Raw genomic sequence first — 24,807 nt, forward strand, 5'->3', positions numbered from 1 at the left:
GTGCGAGTACAGACTTGTGCTCCCACGTACCGTCAAGTATATTTTGGGAGACACCACTAGGCTTAATCCTTTATCCATAGGAAGTCGTGTCTGTCGCCCTATTGATCGCAATGCACTGAACACAGCATTTGGGAAGATTGACTGCCATACCGTAAAAATTATTTTGCAGTTTTGCGATTGGTTTGGTAATCCCTCTACCTAGATTTCCAGAGCAATCCCTTTCGTTCCTTTTCAGACTCTTTAACGGAAATGGTCCATATGAGCACTTGTCACTTCACGCTCATTAAAAATCTAAGGCGACTAGAGTCATCTTTTGTTTTTTCTCGACTCTTAAAAATTGAAAAACAAGTTGTGTCAAAGCGTCTAAAATTCATCTAATTCGGAAACATACTTCCCCTTTATTTTTAGTTGATCGAGTAATCCGCAATCGTGGAAGAAAGTCAATTGAAACCTCGTCGTTCGCGGAGGCTTACGAGTCAACCGTCTTTGTCTCCGGAATCGAAGCTAGTACGGACAAAGCGAACTCGTTTAACCGGTTCCAAATCTCTTGTTAAAGTTAGAACAAGTGTTCCAACAACATCAGAGACTCCGGTTACTCCAAACATTTCTGGTATCCCTGCCTCTACAGAAGAAGTTCAGCAGCCACAGAAGGACAGTGGTACTGATCCTAGTCTGAGGGTAAACACTTGTGTTACTGAACCAGTTCCATCTACAACCGGTTCGGAGAGTCTTTCTCCTCAAACATCTGTCGCTGCCGATTCCATACCTTCTTCGGCACCATAAATATTCTACGGACTTGACGGTATACCCCTTCCACCTGGTCTGATTACTATAGAAGAGATTGCAGAAGATCCTCCATCTAGTACTCCATCGCAATTTGGAGTCGGGATCACTCTGTATCCTTCTTCATCAGAAGTTAGTCTACCGCCAGCGGAAGCTCCTGTAGAATCGCTAGGTAATCTTTTGGATAGACTAGAAATGTCTGAACAACCGTCAACATCTAGGACTGTGTCGTCTGACACAGCGACGGTAGAACTCCCTACTATCACTACAACAATGTTTGCCGGTATACCTTCTGTCCCAACTAGCTCTCAATCGCTAGAAGGAGCCCACTCAGGGGCCATTTCGACAGTATGGTCTGTTCCTGTTTGTTCATCCGGAATAATATCCGGAAACTCTTATGTTGAGTCTCAACAAATTGATCCATTTGGAGGTCAATTTGGGCAGTCCGGCCCTCAAGGGCAAACCATTCCCTTAAGTACCGGATTGCCACCATATGGGGGGCAGTATGCCCTTTCATTATCCCCTCCGGGAGGACAGCCATACGGGAGTTCACAACAAAATTCAGGTTATGCTGGAATTACTTCAAGCGGTTGGGTACCGATACTACCTCAACAACCAAGAGTTGTATATTCGATGCAACAATGCTTACCTATGTCAAATATACCAACTACGCCAGCTATTGTGACGGTGTCGCAAGTTCAAGCGCTGCCTGTTGTATGCCAACCTCAGGTTGTAATGCAATAGCCCCTTGACCCTGCAACTCAACCACAATCGCCAACTAGTGGAATGACACAGGTTCAAACGGGTACAATTACCCCTCATCTTGGTCAAATAGTTAGTATCGGGCAACAGCACATGGCTTCACAACCATGGCTAGTGCAATACCAACAACCGCAGTTCCAACAAGTATACCAAGGTTCTGAGCAACAGAGCTTTGCAAATAATGGGCAGCCGTATATTCAAAACGGTCAAAATCAACCATTTTATAATGGTCATTCCCACCAACCTTACCAAAGTTACCAGCATCAAATGCATTATGCCGGTATGCAAAGACCAACTGCTCAGGCAATCCCATCTTATCCTGGGTATGCTTCACCTAACCTGAATCAACAGTTACCCTTCGTGGCAACTTTAGAGTTACCTGATTCAAATCGGTTAATAAACGATCCAATCACTTACGCCCCTTGGTGGCCAGCGATTCCACATAAACTTCCATCAGATATTCCTAAATTTAATGGAAATCCGGGTGAAGATCCGTCGAATCATGTGATGACCTTTCATCTATGGTGTTCATCAAACACCCTAAACGATGATTCGATTAGGCTTCGCCTTTTTCAGAGGACGTTAACTGGTCCGGCAGCAAAATGGTATATCGAATTACCTAGAGCTTCATTCGACAACTTCAGTACCCTAGCCACAACCTTTTTAACCCATTTTCAGTTACCAATAAGGTACGAAACGGGAACGGAACTTCTTACCAACTTCAAACAAACGACGACCACTCACATATCTAATCATATACCTGAGTGGCAACGTCGTCGTAGAATGGTGAAAACATATGTTCCCGATCAGCTTTTAGCTGAATGGTTTATTAAGTCATTACTGCCTTCCATCACAGAAGATGTGGCAAAAGGGGGAGTCATCACAGAAGAGCAAGTTATCGCTCGTGCGCAATATTTGGACTTGATTTACACTCAGTCCAGCACGCTCTACGATAAAATACCTGACACCCTTAGACCAGAATTCTCAGTTCCTCCTCCTCCTAAATCAAACAATGACTCTCATGCCGGCAATGGCGTGATTGGCGCAACAGACATGAAATCGACAAAGGCTACATCCAAAAAGGCCCGTAAGATTTCCAGTCAAAATGAAAATGAGGAACTTCTTGCCTCGGAAGTAAATGTCGTATCGACAGATAAAGGCAAAGAAACCAAGCAACCAGGGCGCAAGAAGAAAGGCAAGGGGAAGAAGAAGAAACAGGAAGAATCATCACCTGAAAAATCTTTTGCAAACCCTCCTGGAAATAGGAAACTAAAATATCCATGCATGATATGTGATGAGGATCATCGGACAACAGATTGTCCACACAAAGCTGAGCTTAAAAAATTCTTCAAGAATTCAAAAACCTCAGCAGTGTTAACTGATCCGTTTCCAAACCCAGGAACAAATCTGGTTGACAGTGGAAATGCTTCCCCGTCTCAAGTGCTAATGTTGTCGGTTTCAAAACAGAAAAATGATGCTTTGATATTGACAAGGAACAAAGATTATGGGAATCCACAGCTGTCGAACAACAAGGATAAAGATCAACCTAGTAGTTCGACAACAACTTCGACAGAAGTTGTGCCACCCATCATTCCTGAACTGACAATAAAACCGCCAAAGGGAGTAGTACACAAATCGACATTTAATCCTCGTGCTAGAGCAGCACAACATTATAATATAGTGGAAGATTTGGCCCAATCGCCATCCGCTATGTCGACTCTTGAGGTACTACAAAATTGCCCATCCCAAAAGCAGGCTTTATTATCAGCCATTGGTGGGATAGACCCAAAGGATTCCAATCTTGTATCCTTCGATCATAAAGGATACGATCCTCAATTACCAGCTCAACTAGCTTTCCTCGTTCAAGTGAAAGCCCTCAACAAAACTGTTCATCGAACAATTATTGATGAGGGGGCATCTACATGTATTATGTCGATGAGTTGCTGGAAAACATTAGGATCTCCAACCTTGTCGCGATCTTCGACGACATTAAAAGCATTTGACGGACGAACATATACCCCATATGGTATTCTAAGTAACTTGAAGGTTGAACTAGGAGGAAAAACAGTAGAAATAGATGTTGAGGTAATCGGCGAAAATCTCAATTACAACATCCTACTGGGAAGACCATGGATATATGCTATGGCTGCTGTTGTGTCAACCTATTTTAGGAAGATTGCATTTCCCTTTCAAGGGGCGATTACAATCGTCGATCAACAAAACTTCCTCCCCAATGGTTCTCAAGTTACGGGAAGCATTCATATGATCCATGGAAGCCCCCATTCGCTTTAGAATATCGGAGTAAGCCTACTAAAAGACCCTGTATTAATGGGGACTTTTGCCCTTCCACCTCCAATCAATTTGGCGGAAGTAGCGTCAATAGGAACCTGCAAAATGATATCTTCTAAAAAGATCTCAGAAAACGATATCGACATGGATCATGCGCGGGTTTTGCCTCCAAGCCCAACAAAAATATTGTAGCAATCAATGTTCCTAGCTCGAGAGGCAAACCCAAGTCAACGCTCATCAAGCATTTGGATAGATAGGTCTGAGGAATATGGTACCCCTTCAGATCCTTGGTCGTGAGTGCATGTCACCGACGAAGGAATTGTTCAATCAATGGTAACTGAAGGAGCACCATGGGATGATTACCACCATCGTTCCCTTCTTCCGAATTATGAAGAAAATACTCCTGATGACCTTTATCATCCTTCAGTTTTTTATTTTCTATCAAATACTGTAAACACGGTGGATTCCGAGCGAAACTTGTCCAACATTGAAGAGACTATCGCCATAAATATCTTGACCAAAATAGATGTTGTAGAGAATATTTATGTCGGCAAATGTTGTTCTCCTTCAGAACTGGAAATATATAACGCTCTTTTTCACGAATTCAGTGATGTCTTTGCTTGGTCATGTAGTGAAATGCCAGGCATTGACTCGAGTATCGTTGAACACGAAATCAAGATGTATCCAGATGTCAAACCAGTATGATAACGGCTACGGCAGGTGCACCCCAAGAAAGTCGCTGCCATTAAGGCAGAAGTTGAAAAACTTCTCCATGCTGGTTTCATTTCCCCAGTTCTTTTAACCGATTGGGTATCAAATATTGTCCCTGTTATGAAAAAACAAGGGACAATTAGAGTGTGCGTCGATTATAGGGATGTAAATCAAGCTTGTCCAAAAGACAACTACCCTACACCCTTCATCGACCAGATAATTGATGAATGCGCCGGATGTGAAATCTTTTCATTTATGGATGGATTCTCCGGGTATAATCAAATAAATATCTGCCCACAGGACCAGTCAAAGACTGCATTTATTTGTGCCTAGGGCACATTCGCATATCGAAAATTACCCTTTGGTTTAAAGAACGCAGGGGCAACAATTCAGAGGGCAATGAATTATGCCTTCCATGACATCAAAAACATCGTTCAACCATACCTCGACGACCTTCCAACTCATTCACGAAAGCGGACTAATCATCCGCAGCATTTAAGAGCGATATTTCTACGTTGCCGACACTACAAGATACGACTAAATCCACACAAATGTGTATTTTTTGTTAGTTCTGGTCGTTTACTTGGCTTTGTAGTCTCGAAGGACGGGATTCGTCTCGACCCATGTAAGGTTCAGGCAATCATAAATTTGCCACCACCTTCAAATTTGCTTCAGATTCAGAAACTCCAAGGGAAAGCAAACTTTCTGAGGAGGTTCATTCCAAATTATGCTGAACTTGCTAAAGGTTATACGCGTCTTTTGAAAAAGGAAGTACCCTTTTTCTAGGATCAGGTTGCGCAAGCTTCCTTTGATGCTTTAAAAGAATCCCTAATGAAAGCATCATTAATGTACGCTCCTGATTATCAAAAGGACTTTAACCTGTATCTGGCTGCAGTGGATACGACCATCGCAATGGTTTTAGTTCAAGAAGACAACGGAATCGAACATCCTATATATTATTTAAGTAAGAACTTAAATGATACAGAAAGAAAATATTCTTATGTTGAAAAGCTAGCGCTCGCAGCTGTTCAAGCGATACAGAGATTTCGACACTATGTCCTCTTTCGAAAAACTACCATTCTGTCAGATTGCAACCCCATGAATTATATATTGTCGCGACAGTTGCTGGGGGGCAAATATTCAAAATGGATAGCAATTCTACAAGAGTTTGATCTGGATTTTGTAAAATCAAAATCAAAGAAAGCTCTGGTTTTCGCAGAATTATTATGTGATCTCCCATCGTCGTCCAACGATGAAACATCCGAAGAAACAATCGTGGACAAAAATTTGTTTCTGATATCTTCAAGGAATCAGTGGTATGGGGATATAAGCATTTATCTCCAAACCCAAAAATATAGGCCAAATACCTCTCGCTCCGAACAAAAACGTATTACATACCAAGCAAAAGACTACATGATCGTCGGTGATACACTTTACCGTCGTGGTATCGATACGGTTCTGAGAAGGTGCCTCACCCATGAGGAGGCCGAAAAAGTCCTGAATGATTTCCATTCAGGCGCGTGTGGGGGGCATCAATCCGGTTATGCTACAGCGAAAAAAATCTTATGAGCAGGATACTTCTGGCCAACAATGTTTAAAGATTGCATAAACGCAGTCAGAAGTTGCCATGCTTGTCAAATTTTCGACAGCAAAACCAGAAGACCACCCGCACCTCTGCAGCCAATAGTTGTTGTCGGGCCATTTTCCAAATGGGGCATCGATTTCATAACATGTAATCCCACCTCGACCGGGGGGCATGGGCATATCATAGTCGCAGTTGACTATTTTACCAAATGGGCCGAGGCGATGCCTACATTAGATAATACTGGTGAAACAGCTGCCCTCTTCTTTTTCAATCATGTAGTCGCCAGATTCGGCGTCCCACAATGATCCAGGTGGATATTGGTGGTCACCTGCCAAGTCCACCTGGACCCCCACCATTGTCTTTCTCAGCATTTTCAGTTTCCTTAATTGTAGCACAACTTACTATTTTTAGCAGTTTTTCAGGTCCTGAACTTCCGAAGCCGTTTTGAGGCCCTAAACGACGTTTTTTGGGGAATCCGGGGGCAACATGGGTCCATGGAATGGACCGATGTTGCCCGTTCCAAAAATGATAGTGCTCGGATAGATCTTTCTAATGAGCTATTGTACGCGTCAAACGGAGATCATATGCCAAAGTTACGACCCTGGGAAGTTGATGTACCAATTTACCCCAAATGGGGCCCACAGTTTGGCGTTTCATCTCCTAGGGTTAGGTTTTGGAATGTTAAGGGTTTTCCATTGTTTCTCAACAATAAATAGGCCTTCGAGCCTCATTGTAACACAGTTCAGAGGCATGTAGCCATCACATCTCTTCTCAGAGATAAGCTACCATCGCCCTAGCTGGTTTATTTCCATTTCTGGTTGTAAGCATATTTCAGTATTTTCCATTAATGAAATGAAGTATTATTTCCGCTGCATCTTTGTGTATATGGTTATCTCTGTAATTTGTTGCGTTCCTGTTTAAATCCGGATCAGTGGTATCAGAGCGGTCTGCTTTTTCTCTGTTTTTCTTTGCATGTCCCCAACAAGGTCGGGATATAAGAAGTTAGGGCTTGAACTGGTTGAACCTTTGCAAGACCAGCCTCGCAAATCCCGACGGCCTCCCATGGTGGACGAGAAGAAAGACGAGGGGGTAGGAGATCCCATAAAAATCTGGCTCGAAGAAGCCCTCGAGTGACAACGGAATGCGATGATGGACAGCTTTGCCCAGATCCTTCAGCGGCTACCCAGAAGCAACGCATCGGCTTCCAGCAGCTACTCTGGAAGCGCCACACCCTTTAAGGTACAAGTTAAGTTTGAAATCCCCATATTCGAGGGTCAGATAGACGCAGATGTCGTAGATAAATGGTTAAATCTGCTAGAGGGTTATTTTTCTGTTCATGAATTTTCGAGTCGGGAAAAGATTGTTTTTGCTCTTCTCAAAGCAGCCCCCCACGTCAAGGACTGGTGGGAAACCTACTGCAAGCAGAAGGATGAAAGTACTGGCTCACTATTTTCAGCCGCACCCACCTGGGATTCGTTCCGGGATGCCATCAAGGAGCAGTACTACCCTGTCGGAAGCTATGAGGATGAATACATAAAGTGGACCACGCTGCGGCAGGGAAGGGACCAAGACGTGCCGGAGTTCACCAATCTTTTCCATACCCTTCGCACAAAGTTGGGTATCAAGGATTCAGAGCAACATTTGATACTCAAATACCGTGGCTGCCTGAACAAGTACATCCAGGAAGAAATACAATTCCTAAACATCCCCTCGCTCGGCGCAGCATACCGATATGCCGTCAAGGTCGAGCAGAAGTTTAAACAAAAGATGCGAGACTTTGGATCTGCGAATCCAAAGCAGGGGAAAGGTGCCCCTAAACCACAGAACAAAGGACAAAGCCAAGTCGGGACAGCCCAAGACAACCAGCCAAAGCTACAAGCAAAGAACAGCGCCACGAAGCCGAGAAAGGACACTGGAAAATGGTGCGAGTTCCATAAGAGCTCCACTCACAACACAAGTGAGTGTCGGGCCAAGCAGTCACTGGTGGCTGAGCTAAAGGTTTCAGAATCAGATGCATGTTCCGACTCTGAGTCAGAACCCGATAAGGGGTATGAAAAAGGGAAGCAGATCATTGATGCGGATCCCAGCGCCACTGTTGCTACCACAAAGATCCAGAAAAATGAACCCGAAGATCCAGAGGAGGAGGAGCGTCTCTTCCACTCCCAGATGTGGGTAAAGGGCTCCCCGATACAGTTCATTGTTGATAGCGGGAGTCAAAAGAACCTCATTTCGGCAGAGGTCATGAAGCGGTTGGGCTTACCGACCACAGCACATCCACAACCATACACCATTGGGTGGCTCCACCAAGGACGAGATCTTCGCGTGAGCCAGCAGTGTTGCCTTCCATACAACATCAAGCCCTTCACGGATGAGGTATTGTGTGACATTGCTCCCCTTGAAGTTTGTGATGTATTACTAGGACAACCATACTTGTGGAAGCGACATGCTGTGTATGAATCAAGGCCCCGTGCTGTTATTATTACATTGGGAAATAAGTTGTTCAGGATACCAGAGGTAGCACCACCTGCCGCCATCTCTTTGATTACTGCAAAACAATGCAGTAAGATCATTTCCAAAACCAGGAAATTTGTTTTCCTGATGATACGCCCTCAAGGAAAGAAGAAGACAGTGGCCGCGGCCTCCAAACAGGGTCCCTCTGCACGACAACTACAGATGGACAAGGTTGTGGAGGAGTACGAGGACATCTTCACCTCCCCGGCAGGGGTTCCTCTGCACTGTCAAGTCAAGCACTCCATCGATCTGACCCCAGGTGCACCGCTACCCAATGGACCAATTTATCGGCGCTCCGTTCTGGAGAACGATGAAATCAAGAAGCAGATTCAGGAGCTCCTGCAGAAAGGTCACATCCGTCCGAGTTCATCACCCTGTGGGAGCCCGATCGTGTTGGTACAGAAGAAGGATGGGACGTGGAGACTCTGTATTGACTATCGGGCGCTGAACAAGATCACTGTCCGTAATAGGTACCCGATCCCGCGGATTGATGACCTCCTAGACCAACTAAAGGGGGCGAAATATTTCAGCAAGATCGATCTGAAGTCAGGATATCACCAGGTACCAATCGAACCCTCCGATGTGTGGAAGACTGCCTTCAAATCCAAGGAGGGCCTCTTCGAATGGTTGGTCATGCCTTTCGGATTGACGAATGCTCCTGCAACCTTTATGAGGCTAATGGATGACATCTTGCGGCCATTCGCCAACTCCTTTGTAGTAGTATACTTGGATGACATTCTGATCTTCAGCCAGAGTTGGGAAGAGCACCTCCACCACATCCGACAGGTTCTCCAAACACTGCGGCAACACAAGCTATGTGCCAATTTGGAGAAATGCACTTTTGGCATGACCAAGGTTCAGTATCGGGATACATCATTGATGAACAGGGGGTGCATGTCGATCCAGCCAAGATCCAAGTCATTCGGGATTGGCCCTCTCCAACCACTCTAACAGAGCTCCGCAGCTTTCTAGGTCTTGCCAACTTCTACCGCAGGTTTGTGTTGGGGTTTTCTCATATTTCTTGGCCCTTGAGTCAAGTCACCAAGGGCGGGGCGAAAGCAAAATTCTTTTGGTCTGAATCTCAACAGAAGGCATTCAGGGAGTTGAAGGATCGCCTCTGCACGACACCAGTGCTCGCGTTACCAGATCTACAACAACCATTTGAGGTCGAGACAGATGCCTCTGACTATGCTATTGGGGCAGTCCTTACTCAACATGGACATCCAGTGGCATATCACAGTGAAACACTTTCAGACACAGTCCGGAAGTACCCCACTTATGATAAAGAGATGTATTCCATTGTACAGGCCTGCCGACAATGGAAGCATTACATTTTGGGGAAGGAAACGGTCATCCACACAGACCACCGACCTCTGCAGTTCATACAAACCCAAGGGAAATTGCAGAATGATCGCCATCAGAAGTGGTCTACATACCTGCAACAGTTTCACTTGAATATCAAGTATAAAAAGGGCAGCACCAATGATGTTGCAGATTGCCTCAGTCGGCCACCGATCATGGCGCTAACCACCGTGCTCAACTCTTGTGGGCACGAGACTTCTGATTGGCCACTTCTCTACAAGAGTGACCTAGAATTCAGCCACACATACCAGACACTCTTGGAGGGTCGGCATGTTGCAGATTTTCACCTCCAGGATGCCCTATTATGCCACCTCGGTCACCTTTGTATTCCTTCAAGAGAGCGTGCCAAGATGATTTGGGAAGCACACTATAGTCGGGCTGCTGGGCATTTCGGGGTCGAGAAAACAGTGGCAGTACTGCAAAATTATTTCTATTGGCCGAATCTTCGACAAGATGTTGGGAAGTACATCCGATCATGTACTGCCTGTGCCATTGCCAAACCGACCATTAAGAAGCACGGCCTCTATACCCCGTTTCCTACCCCTAGTCGACCTTGGGAATCCATCTCCATCGATTACATGTCAGGCCTTCCTTCCACTAAGCATGGAAATGACTGTGTTTTTGTGGTCGTCGACAGGTTCTCGAAGATGGCCATTATGGTGGCCTGCAAGAAGAATATCACAGCAGAAGCCACTGCTAAACTCTTCTTTGAACGAGTGTGGGTGCACTTTGGGATCCCACAGTCTATCATCTCAGATCGGGACAATTGGTTTCTCAGCACATTTTGGTCCAGTCTCTGGTCAATGTTGGACACCAAACTCACGAAGTCCACAGCCTTCCATCCTCAAACTGATGGCTAGACAGAGGTTGTCAACAGGATGATTGTGCACATTCTGCGCATGTATAACTCAAAGCATCCACGCACATGGGACGAGAGCCTCCCCTATGTTCAGCACAGCTACAACCGAGTTCTTCACAGCTCCACTGGCCATAGCCCTTTTCAGGTGGGTTTGGGATTCCAGCCACTATGCCCCATTGATGTGGCCATGCCACTTGCAGCTACTCACATGAATTCAGCTCATGTCCAGTCCAAAACAGATAAGGCCACCAGCTTCATTGAGCGCATCCAACATATTCGCCAGCAGGTCCATGACATTCTTGAGAAATCAAATGCCAAGTACAAGCAGCGACATGATCAACACCGGGTGCCACACAAGTTTCAGGTGGGTGACAAAGTCTGGTTGCATTTGCAAAAGGAACGCCTTACTGGAGCCTATCGGAAATTGAGACCACTCCGAAATGGTCCTTACACCATTACCAAGGCTATGGGAGATAATGCATTTGAGCTCAGCATTCCCCCATTCCTTGGCCTGCACCCAGTGTTCAGTGTGGACCGCCTTCGGCCATACTTTCCACCATTGCTAGACACATCCGACATTGCAGAATAGCTCAAACCCACAGAATTAAATCCAGATTGCATGGAACAAGCTGCAACTGATCGGATCATGGACACACAGATCAAGAACACTCGCAAACAGAATATCCAACTGTATGGAGTTGTCAAAGCAGGCCAACTCCTTCAGCAGGGCAAGTGGCTCACCAGGGAACAAGTTCAGCAGAAGTTTCCTCATCTCATGGAGGAGCTCAACGCAATGGGGACCATTGCTTCCTAAGGGGGGAGGAATGATCCAGGTGGATATTGGTGGCCACCTGCAAAGTCCACCTGGACCCCCACCATTGTCTTTCTCAGCATTTTCAGTTTCCTTAATTGTAGCACAACTTACTATTTTTAGCAGTTTTTCGGGTCCTGAACTTCCGGAGTCGTTTTGAGGCCCTAAACGACGTTTTTTGGGGAATCCGGGGGCAACATGGGAATTGACCGATGTTGCCCATTCCAACAATGATAGTGCTCGGATAGATCTTTCTAATGAGCTATTGTACGCGTCAAACGGAGATCATATGCCAAAGTTACGACCCCGGGAATTTGATGTACCAATTTACCCCAAACGGGGCCCACAGTTTGGCGTTTCATCTCCTAGGGTTAGGTTTTGGAATGTTAAGGGTTTTCCATTGTTTCTCAACAATAAATAGGCCTTCGAACCTCATTGTAACACAGTTCAGAGGCATGTATCCATCACATCTCTTCTCAGAGATAAGCTACCATCGCCCTAGCTGGTTTATTTCCATTTCTGGTTGTAAGCATATTTCAGTATTTTCCATTAATGAAATGAAGTATTATTTACGCTGCATCTTTGTGTATATGGTTATCTCTATAATTTGTTGCGTTCCTGTTTAAATCCGGATCACACAAGCTATAGTCATAGATCATGGATCGCATTTTCGCAATCACATGATGGTCGAATTAGCTGCCAAACTAGGGTTGTCTCACGACAGCTCTACTCCATATTACCCGCAAGCCAATGGACAAGTTGAAGCAATCAACAAGGTCCTGAAAAGTGATGAGCCCCAAAAATGTACAATTATTTGGGCTCATTCAACCTCCTAATTTGGCTTAGTCCACCATTCTCATTTGTTTATTGCATGTTTTTGATTATTTTTATGTTAATAGAGTGAATTTGGTTAGTCATTATGCCAACAATTCTAATGGGTGCTTTGTGTAGCCTTTTTGGTCAACTTGGAGACAAAATTGAAGGTCTTAATGAGCACTTGGCAGCCAAATTCGTGGGAGAACAAGCTAGAGGATTTGTAGGAAGGTGTCCCCCTCATTTATGGGCCCTTACCTCGAATTCTCCACCATCAACTTGGAGTTCAAGGGCCACCGAATCAATCAGCTCAAGGGCAGCCAAGCAAGTCAAGTAGGACTGCTGTTAACTACAAGTCTTGGGCAACCAAGTCCCTAACTTTTAGGAGGACTGTTGGGTCCTCAAATTGTATAAATAAGAAGGCTTGGGGCCTCATTTTGGTTAGCTAGTTGGTAGTCATTTTTGTAGCTAGTTAGTCATTTTGTTTTAGCCATTAGTTAGCTAGCTTGTAGTTCAATTTTTAGGCCATGGATTAGCTTTGCTTTCAGCTCGTTCTCAAGCTCTCCTTATGGACAGTTTTGATGTACTTTTCATTTCTTGATTAATAAAGATGGATCCAGCTTTGCACCAGCTCTAAATCTTTCATGGGAGGCTGTAGCTCTTGGGGTTGGGCCCATCTCAAGCGCCCAGTACCTCCCTTGTTTCTCTTTATGTGTGTTTGCTGCGTTCTTGAGAAGAAATCTGCTCTTTAGACTTAATTCATGCTGTGTTACTTAGGTTGCTTTTGATGGTTAAAGTAGTTCCTTATGTTTAAGATAGATTGGTAGGAGTTATTCATGCGTTTATATCTCTTTGATAATGTTTTGTTCACAGGTTGTACGTGATTCTTTTCATGAATAAGGTTGCTGTCCACCGATTTCATTAACTTGTTAGATAGATCACATGATATTTCGATTGCATGCAAGATGTAGTTGGTTTGATCAAGCAACCACTATGCAGGGTATCTTCATCACCTCCTCGTTCATTTGAGCCTCGTTCAGATCAGCTCCTCCATCACCAAGTATGTTCCCTCATCTCCCATCTTCTCTTTTGCCAAGTAACCTTACCTTCTTCCCCATTGTTGTCTCAACTACCTTCAAGCCAAGTCAGCCTTCCACATCATCTCACCACTCCATCCATCAGCTCCTGGATCACTTCAGACCCCCATCCTACCTCCATAACCATCCATGCATCTTCCATCAACCATCCATCCTCAAACATCCCATTTCAGAACATCCTGTAGAAGAGTGCAGACCTTCCTGTAGAAATTCCTACGTTTCCTGTAGAATCCCCTGCAGACATCCTGTAGGAGGCCACTCACTCGGTTGCTGAGCCTCTGAACGTGAGGAACCTCTGTGGACTGATGCTAAGGATCTCTGGGGACCTCTCCTAGCCTCCCCAACCTTGCCCATGCTTTCCTTCCATCTGAACCGCTCCTGCACAGTCAAACCCTAATCAAAAGCATCATCACAATAAATCCAACCACTTAATGACAAAATACAAAAACATGTCTTTTCAAGTGCAAGTAGCTTAGATTCATGTATTTCAACTCACTGCATGTAATAGCATCATTGGTAGAAGTTTCATTCACGTTTTTTCATTGTAAGGGTCAAGCTAGTTAAATTAGGGTTTATTAGGGTTTCTATGCTTTGTTAGCTTTCCATTTCCTTTTTGCAAAGTAGGTTAGCTTCCTTCAGGATAGCTTTCGTCCATCACTCATAAAGCTTCTTCTGTGAGCCTATAGAAGTTGGCTTGCGCCCTAGCGGACTTGTGCCAGCTGACCAAGTGACAGCTGCGACAAGAGCTAGTACTTGTGCATACAGCACCGTCGCTTCCAAGTTTGTACGAACTACCGGGTTGATAAAATTAAGAGACAGGAAGCCCTAGGAGTTGTAGCATTATTGCTACAATACTGGAGCTCGCCATCTTTTTGGCGCCGTTGCCGGGGAAGCGGCAGAGTATTGGTGATTGTTGCTATTCTTCTATTTTCTACTACAACCTTCTGCTAAGTAGTTTATTTCATTTCCAGTATGCAATTTCATTTATGCAAAAGTAGATTAGCATTTCTTGCTTTCATAGATCAGCATTTCCTGCTTTCATAGATTAGCATTTCCTGCTTTCCTATAATAGCCTTTCAATTCCGCAAGCGTAGACTAGCATTTCATTCTTGCAATTTCATTTGAGCAAAATAGATTAGTCCTTTCCTGCTTTCATTTCAATTTCGCAAGATAGTTAGTTGCAGTTCAATCTATTTCATGCCTTGTAGGAGTAGAGATAAGTTAGAAAAATGATTGCACAACACCCCCACTGCTTCACACAGCCAAGATTCTCTCTTCTTCGATGGCTGTGATTGAAGAACCCCAGGGTGGACATCAAGACATATCTGAAGAACCTCTAGGGGAGAAGAAGAAGAAAACATTCCTCTGGAGCAAATGGCTACAAGCAGAAATGTTGGGAGCAGTCCCTTATCCAAAGATGAATTTGCAAATCAGATCGAAGATTTCAAGAGTGACATGAGGCAGTTTCTTGCCATGCAACTGGATACCTTGCAGATCCAAAAGAAGCAAGAAGAAGCCAAGAGGGCTTTGGTCATTTTTTGTCCTAGGTGCCTTAAAAATCATCCTAGGAACGAATGTCCAATGCACTCCCTAGAAGTATGTTTTGTATGTGAAGTATACCATCCTACAGATCAGTGCCCTTCCTTGCCCAGAATCAAAGCTGCATATCAAAGAGCCAAGGGAGCCACTGAATCACTCTATTATATGAACCAAAGGAGGCCACCTGGACCTAGATCTTACCAGCAGGAGCTGCAAGGGATACCCGAGACCTATTATGACCCTTATCAAGCCACTTTCATGCCTTCTTGGGATCCCCCTGCTCATCCTTCCTGGTCTACACCTCCTCCTTGGTCATATTCTCCTTGTTCCTTCACAGATCCATATTATGCCCAACCAGTTGCTCATTCATTTCACTCTTATGCTCAGCCACAGCCTCAGTGGAATGCACCTTATCAGGAGTGGAGGCCCCAGTACAACTCTCATCCCGCTCATTTTCCTCCACCACCTGCTCATCCACAACCATCGCCTCCTCCTCCACCAAGGCAACCCCAAATGCCTACCCAACCACAATGCCATCCATCTCCATCTCAATTTCACACCTCCACTCAGCTACCCGTACCTCCATTTCCAAAACCATGCAATGGAGCAGCTCAACCCAATTGCAAATATGAGGCACAACATGTGCAAATGATTCCTCGTGAGCTCAATGATGTTCACCAAAGCTCAGGAAAAGCATTGCAAAAAAGAGATCATCTTGAAAGCATTTTAGGATCACATCCAGCAAAAGAAGATTCAAAAGAGGAGATCAAAGAACCATGGGCTGCACTTGATGAAGAAAAGAGATCTAAATCAGAGATCGAGAGAGATCCCTCATTGTTACCATCAAATCCTCCATGTACTCAAGAGAAAGATCAGCAAAAGGAGGAAGATGAGAAAGTCATGATAGAAGGTGACATGAAGAATGATCCAGATCAGAAAAAGGACCAAGGATATCAAAGCTATATTGAGACATGGTTCCAGACAGTCACTAAGTTGCAGCAGTACTCTCCTCCTCAGCTTTGTTTTGTACTTTCAAAGTCAGACCATTTTGTCTCTGAAATTTGGATAGTTGTCAAAGCATGCATTCCGAGCCTTCACATCATTTTATCTCTAATCTCGATGTGCACATGGCTCCATTGGAAGTATTCTTATACTTGAGAATGATTTTGTTTTTCAAGTAGGGTAGGGTGGAAAAAAAAAAAAGAAAAAAAAAAAAGAAAAAAAAAAAATGAAAAAAGAGGAAAATAGAAATCTAAGGTGAAAACCTCCTTGGAGGCGCCTTAGATTGGCTCATTGATTGAAAACCTCCATGAGGAAGTCAATGGGTTGGGAAAAAAGAGAAAAGAGAATAAAATCTTTGGGTGAAAACCTCCCTTGGAGGCGCCCAAGGCAGGCAGTTAGGGTGAAAACCTCCATGAGGCGCCCGAGTTGTTTTTCAAAAAAAAAGAGAAAAAGAAAAAGAAAAATAAAGCTCATCTCCATTTCATGTTGCAACAATGACATCGCAGGTTAAAGAAGGACGTTTCATGACAGGAGGAGCACTCAAATCAAAGACAAAGGAGTTTTTGTGCCTTCTACAGGAAGTTTCGTATCTTCTACAGGAAACTTACAAAAAAGCCAAATTGATCTCCGAGGAGGACCTGAAGGCTTGGAATATGTCCATGAGGCCTACCCACATCCATGTTTCCATTCCTCACCCCTTTTCCATCATTTTTTTCATGTCATTATGCTTCTTTCCTCAAAACTGTGTCTTCTACAGGAAGCTTTATATTTCTACAGGAAACATCCTGTAGAACCTTTGGACGAGCCAAATACAATTTCAAAAGTGAATCTAATGGTGGGAATCTGTTGATTAGGCCTACAAGCACTTGTGTGTCCATCCCTTGCCTTTCTCCATCATTTTTTCACCTCCTTGTGCTTCTCGTTGTGCTTCTACATGAACTTCCTGTAGAAATTGTGAGAAACTAGGCATGCATTTCAAAAAGTGGTTTGGCAAGCATGATAGCTTCCTCAAGGGTTCAGAAGCCCTCATGCAATCTTCCAACTCCTCCTCCATCATCTCCATACCTGCATCACAGCCAAAATTCATTTTGTCATACCATGCAAACACATGCAAAGTGCCTTGAAGCAAAAATCCATAGAACGAAATTTGTTTTCGCCATAACTTGAAAACCATGCATCCATTTGACAAACCGTTTTATGGGGAATTGTACAAGGTTGATGACAACATGACTGAGCAGTTTCATGCAATTCCGGTGCACGGTTCCCAAGAAATCAGCCTCCATCACCATCAGCCATTTTTGCATTTTTTCCATAACCGTGCATCCGTTTCAAAACTTGTTTCATGGGGATATGCATGTGAGTGATGGTAACCTACCCAAGCAGTTTCAGCCGATTCCGATGCACGGTTTCTGAGAAATCGAGCTCTGAAATCTTAAGCCATTTTCCATTTTTCTCGAAATCCGTGCATCCATTGATCACGAATTTGATATGGGAGATGCATAATGATGGTAGGAACACGCTCACCGAGTTTCAGATCAAACCGATCTACCGTTTGGGAGAAATGGCAAAAAGAAGTTCTGGTTTTGTGACCAGGCAGCAGCAGCAGCTTGAACGGGCAGAGTTGAACGTGGAAATGAACTCTTGTTGCATGCATCTGGCCAGAGGACACCTGCACAAGGAAACCAGCTATGAATCATCAGCCACGCCCTCATGCAACCAAGGAATCCAAGCATGCAGCAGCAAAAAGCTTCACAGCAGCCAGTCGATTTGCAGGTACGTGACTAAACTAATTCCTCTGTTTCATGAATGTAATTCAAGAACTGCATGAACGAATGGGGTGATGGAATTAAGCCAAGGATTAGCAAGGCTCAACTGATTGTCTGCTTTAGAACTCAGCCAGCAAGTACGCAGTGCACGTGGACAATGGACTCACGTAAGAATTAAAAAAAAAAATTAAAGAAAAACAGTGATAGAGAGTTTAACTCCAGTGCAGTTGGTTAACGGGAAGAGGACATGCAGCTTCACAGCACTGCCGTCTGCATGTGGCCACGTACGCTTGGCCACTGCACTCCTTCACCATAAATCACGCAACAATTAATCCACGCTCAGCTGAAACTCACAGATGGTTGCCAACTTGCACTTGCAACATTTTCAACTAAAGTTTCCACAATCTATTAACTTTTCATCCTCCACCGATCTTTCTCGGCCATTTTTCAAGACCCTTCGGCTTATCGGCATTCTACAGGGAGCACTGTTTCGTTCTACAGGAAACGAGAGCCGCCTACAGGAAGGCGTCTACAGGAAGGGCAGAGAACAGCTCTGCAGAAGGAAAACCCGAGATTCTTGTCAAAATTCACGCTTGAAATGAGAAAGGTAGTTAAAGCCCGTGTCCAAGGTTACCAGGGTTCTTGAAAGTGTTGATTTCAGAGTTTTTTTAACGCATTATAGATCTGTTAATGATGGAGCAATCTGTTTGAATTCAGAATCTGATCAAAAGAACATATCCAGCCACCCTGTGTGACTGTAAGTTGCAGTCAAAAGCATGCATGGTGTTTGCAGGAACTACAGTTACCAACGGCTGCTGCAAATGCATTGTTGTGAGCACTGGCATGTTTACAGAAATAGGAAAAATTCAGGCATTAAAGATTTGAGGGTCAGATTGAACCAACTTTAAATGAGCAAGTTGATAGTTAACCTGATAAAGGGAACCCTTTAAAGTTGGTGAGATTTTTATAGGGACTTTGTTGTAAACCTTAATATGTTCAATATCTATGGAAGTCCAGAGAAAGCAGACCTGGAGGAATGTGCTCTTCTTAAGATTGTCTTGTGAAAGAAAAGTGGATGGGCTGTTCTAATTTGAAGGAGTGAAAGGTTATGATCAGCTTGGCTTGTTGTCCAAGTGAAGGAGAATGTAATGTATCAATCTTGTCGTGTTCAGGTATGAATGGATTTCCATCACTGATTTTAGAGTGTTGGTTGCAGTGTTCAAAGTTGTTATTTCGGAATTTCTGTGCTATTATGGTATCCTGACAAATAACAAAGGCACTGCTAGCAGGCTATTCATTTCTGATCACCCTTCTCATCTAAAGAAAATGGAAATTTCACATTTTGGGCATGGCAGGACTGTAGATGAAATCATAAATGCAAGACCACGCATGGAAAACCACTCAGCAATAGCTAATGTTGGCAAGGGCATACTTTCAGGTTCTCAAGTAGAGTCATATTGCCCACAGCAATGCACAGCATAATGGTGTTGCTCCCACAGTAAGGAAGAAGAGCAGAGAAGGGGAGAAGATGAAGGATAGCCACAGCCAAGCTGAAAGGAAAATCACCCACAGCCGAGCGGGATATAGTGGTGCTGTTTGTTTCTACAGGAAGCCAAAACTCAGCTTCAGGACTGTTTCTACAGGAAGTTTGGAAAAAGGGCAGCAAAAGGAGAAATCGGCCGAGATTTTAGCTAAGGAGGCAGCACCTGTGTTGGCCACCCTAAGCACATCCATCCCCTCCATGAATACTCATTTCTTTCAAGGTTCGGGCACAATTTAGTCATGGTTTAACCTTCTACAGGAAGCTACAGGACTTTCTACAGGAAGTTCTGTATTTTTACCCAAAAACATCCTGTAGAAGCCTTTTGGCAGGCCAGAATCAATTATGGAGAGGGATTTGAAGCTTGAAGTCTGTTAAGGAGGCATGCAACCACTCTTTTCTTCCATCCTCCACTGGTTTCATCTCCTTTCACCACCGTTTCCGCCATCAGATTGAATATACTTGCACAATCATACCCAAGCTGAGAATTCTTTAGGAAAAGGAGCAAGTAGTGGGAAAAAGCAAAGAAGCATGGTTTCATGACAGAGAAAAGGACATCACTTCAGAAGCTTGGCATGAAAAGGAGGCCATCAGGTCCATCAAAGATGAGGAGAGAGATTGGTTGCTCAGAGGATGAGCAACACTTTCAGTAGGGGGGTGATGATGAGCCCCAAAAATGTACAATTATTTGGGCTCATTCAACCTCCTAATTTGGCTTAGTCCACCATTCTCATTTGTTTATTGCATGTTTTTGATTATTTTTATGTTAATAGAGTGAATTTGGTTAGTCATTATGCCAACAAGTCTAATGGGTGCTTTGTGTAGCCTTTTTGGTCAACTTGGAGACAAAATTGAAGGTCTTAATGAGCACTTGGCAGCCAAATTCGTGGGAGAACAAGCTAGAGGATTTGTAGGAAGGTGTCCCCCTCATTTATGGGCCCTTACCTCGAATTCTCCACCATCAGCTCAGAGTTCAAGGGCCACCGAATCAATCAGCTCAAGGGCAGCCAAGCAAGTCAAGTAGGACTGTTGTTAACTACAAGTCTTGGGCAGCCAAGTCCCTAACTTTTAGGAGGACTGTTGGGTCCTCAAATTGTATAAATAAGAAGGCTTGGGGCCTCATTTTGGTTAGCTAGTTGGTAGTCATTTTTGTAGCTAGTTAGTCATTTTGTTTTAGCCATTAGTTAGCTAGCTTGTAGTTCGATTTTTAGGCCATGGATTAGCTTTGCTTTCAACTCATTCTCAAGCTCTCCTTATGGACAGTTTTGATGTACTTTTCATTTCTTGATTAATAAAGATGGATCCAGCTTTGCACCAGCTCTAAATCTTTCATGGGAGGCTGTAGCTCTTGGGGTTGGGCCCATCTCAAGCGCCCAGTACCTCCCTTGTTTCTCTTTATGTGCGTTTGCTGCGTTCTTGAGAAGAAATCTGCTCTTTAGACTTAATTCATGTTGTGTTACTTAGGTTGCTTTTGATGGTTAAATTAGTTCCTTATGTTTAAGATAGATTGGTAGGAGTTATTCATGCGTTTATATCTCTTTGATAATGTTTTGTTCACAGGTTGTACGTGATTCTTTTCATGAATAAGGTTGCTGTCCACCGATTTCATTAACTTGTTAGATAGATCACATGATATTTCGATTGCATGCAAGATGTAGTTGGTTTGATCAAGCAACCACTATGCAGGGTATCTTCATCACCTCCTCGTTCATTTGAGCCTCGTTCAGATCAGCTCCTCCATCACCAAGTCTGTTCCCTCATCTCCCATCTTCTCTTTTGCCAAGTAACCTTACCTTCTTCCCCATTGTTGTCTCAACTACCTTCAAGCCAAGTCAGCCTTCCACATCATCTCACCACTCCATCCATCAGCTCCTGGATCACTTCAGACCCCCATCCTACCTCCATAACCATCCATGCATCTTCCATCAACCATCCATCCTCAAACATCCCATTTCAGAACATCCTGTAGAAGAGTTGCAGACCTTCCTGTAGAAATTCCTGCGTTTCCTGTAGAATCCCCTGCAGACATCCTGTAGGAGGCCACTCACTCGGTTGCTGAGCCTCTGAACGTGAGGAACCTCTGTGGACTGATGCTAAGGATCTCTGGGGACCTCTCCTAGCCTCCCCAACCTTTCCCATGCTTTCCTTCCATCTGAACCGCTCCTGCACAGTCAAACCCTAATCAAAAGCATCATCACAATAAATCCAACCACTTAATGACAAAATACAAAAACATGTCTTTTCAAGTGCAAGTAGCTTAGATTCATGTATTTCAACTCACTGCATGTAATAGCATCATTGGTAGAAGTTTCATTCACGTTTTTGCATTGTAAGGGTCAAGCTAGTTAAATTAGGGTTTATTAGGGTTTCTATGCTTTGTTAGCTTTCCATTTCCTTTTTGCAAAGTAGGTTAGCTTCCTTCAGGATAGCTTTCGTCCATCACTCATAAAGCTTCTTCTGTGAGCCTATAGAAGTTGGCTTGAGCCCTAGCGGACTTGTGCCAGCTGACCAAGTGACAGCTGCGACAAGAGCTAGTACTTGTGCATACAGCACCGTCGCTTCCAAGTTTGTACGAACTACCGGGTTGATAAAATTAAGAGACAGGAAGCCCCAGGAGTTGTAGCATTATTGCTACAATACTGGAGCTCACCAAAGCGCATGCGGCAAAGGATGATTGGAGTTCACAAAAGAAGATGACACCTAATCCTGTACTCAGCCTTGTGGGCTTACCGAACATCGGTAAGGAATGAAACTGGGTTTACACCTTTCCAACTGGTATATGGCCCGGAAGCAGTCTTACCAATCCAGTGTGAAATCTCATCCCTCAAACTCGCAATTGACCTCCTCCACGAAACCTCAGAAGAAGAAGCTCATTTCTTGGAACCAATCCAATTGGATGAAACCCGTCGTGATGCCGCTTTGGCTAACGAAGCCCATAAGAAACAAGTCAAAGCACAGTTCGACAAAAATGTCAAACCCCGTGTCTTCTCAGAAGGTGACTTGGTCTTGCTTTATGACCAAGAATCTGATAAATTGGGAGCAGGTAAATTCAAGTCTTTATGGATGGGCCCCTATATTGTTAAGCGAGTGTTAGCAAAAGGAGCCTACGAGTTAATGGATTATGATGGGATTCCGCTAGCACAACCTCGTAACGGGTTGTACCTCAAGCGTTACTATGCGTGATTCAGTATAGTAACCTGTATGCTTTTGTTATGTTTTTGTTTTCGCTAAAGTGTTTATTTTGGTCAAGTAATCCACTTTTTACATTTATTACAGATGTCAAACGTATTGGAGTCATGTGTTGGATATGCCGACGGAGCGAGTCGTAGTTCACGAAACCTATCTTCCGCGGCCTGGGCCATTTTTTATCCAAGCGGCGAGTTAGTAAGTTTCAGAGGAGTATGTATTGGTCGATCAACGAATAACATCGTTGAATATAGCACGTTGATAGAACTTCTCTCTGATGCCATCACACATGGTATACGCCGACTGATTGTCAGGCTAGACTCACAACTCGTCATACTACAACTCACTGGTATCTACTCTGTCCGAAATCCAGCTATTTATCGCATGTTCCTAAGGGTTAAGATTTTGGAAAGACAATTTGATTTTATTCAATATCAGCATATTTCCAGAAACTTAAACACATTAACTGACTCATTGGAAAATTATGTGTTAGATAGACATTTGCAACATTTATAAAAAGAAGCATACCATCAATATTTGCATTTGGATCATGTAACTTAACCAAAATAAAACTCCGAAAATCAAAAATATATATATAATTGTTTATGGTTTACACAAAATGTTTTGTAACCAAGACAAAATTGGTCAAATGACCAAAAACTCAAAACGCTAGGGGGCACCCTAGTCTAATGATGCTCGTGATAGCAAGTCACAGCCTATGCGATCATGCGTAAGAGCCGAGTCCATCGTCTTGGCACACCAGTAGTATGCCGCTGCAACCTCAAAGGTAGCTCGTCAGTCCTCACATCTAGAATACCAAGAGTGAGGCCCTCAACCTGTTCCTATAATGCTGTGAGAGTCTCGGCCACATCAAGGTCGCGAAGGACAGCCCTTCCAACAGCCTCTCCTACTGGGGCGGCAGCTGGCGCTCTCAGGCGTACTACTGGCCGAACGGGACCAAAATTTGCATGGACACATGAGTTTGATTAAGTCTTGACAGGATAAAGCACAAGGACATTATAAAAGAAAAACGATAAACAGAAATATGGTCAAAGAATTTACCAATGGCACCCCACTGTTCGCCATCCGGCAGTACTAAATCTGGGTCACCTTGGAAGTCCATACCAGCATATGGGTACTCGGAATAAACCATCTCCTGACGATCAAACCACCCGAAGAAGGTATCAGAAAATGAAATCTGAGACTGACCAGCATGCCTAGACATATGGTCGACCCATCTCTGCATACGTGGTTCAGTCGGTGAAGGTAAATCGAGTGCAATATACTGCAGCTGCATCAGTGGTATCTTTTCCAAGGCAAAGGCGGTCAAAATAGAACCATACCCAAAGTTCTTCAACCTCCCACTCTTCACCTTGGTCAACTGTTCTTTCATCACAAGAAGTACTGCGTCGCACCAGTTGAACACCTTCGGTTGGAGACATTCCAAGGCATACTGCATATAAGATCGGTTGGCTACATGAAGAGCCGCACCACCAGCCATCCTACCAAAAGTAAACAGAATAGTCCTGAGGGACCTGTCAGTGACATCACGGATGATGATCTTGCCGTCTTTACTCGGCTGAGATCCCTCTCTGCAATATCGGCGAACATAATCTCTCACAGATTCACCTCCTCGGGCCGAACCTGATAAAGAGATGGGGGCACCCCGCCTCGACAAGCCAGTCAAGAAATAGATGTCCACTACAGTCAAGGGGATGGATTTGCCCCTAATCTGGAACACCTGGTTGGTAGGATCCCAAGCATCGAGCAAATACTGCAGCAAGTTGATTTGTTGTCTCATGCTAGAAATGCGGAAAAACTTCAACAAGCCACAGTTCCGCAATGCGTTTACTGTAACCGGATCATGTAGGGCAAGCATGTCCTCTTCTTCATGCTCACTTTCTCGCCATGTAATAGTCATCTTGCTCCAAAGATCTTTGAAAACAAACAAGAGAAGAGTTAGATCCTGATTTTGGTAAGGAACAGGCAAAATTTCCATCAAAAATTGTGCATAATATTCCTTCTTTGCGCCCATCGCACCTACAGTAGTGCTCTGGGTGCGTTGCATGTCAGCTGGCCAGTAGACAGGCCAACATCCAATGCACCTTTCGATACACAGAGGGTGCGCTGAAGGCAGAGCGAGCTTTTCAAACCCCAGAGGCTCAGAAAAACCAGGAATCAAGCTCAGAAT

This window comes from Pinus tabuliformis, chromosome 3_2, assembly GCF_031772625.1.
Source record: "Pinus tabuliformis cultivar Carrire ecotype Pingquan chromosome 3_2, CPIR1, whole genome shotgun sequence".
Taxonomy (NCBI): Eukaryota; Viridiplantae; Streptophyta; class Pinopsida; order Pinales; family Pinaceae; genus Pinus; species Pinus tabuliformis.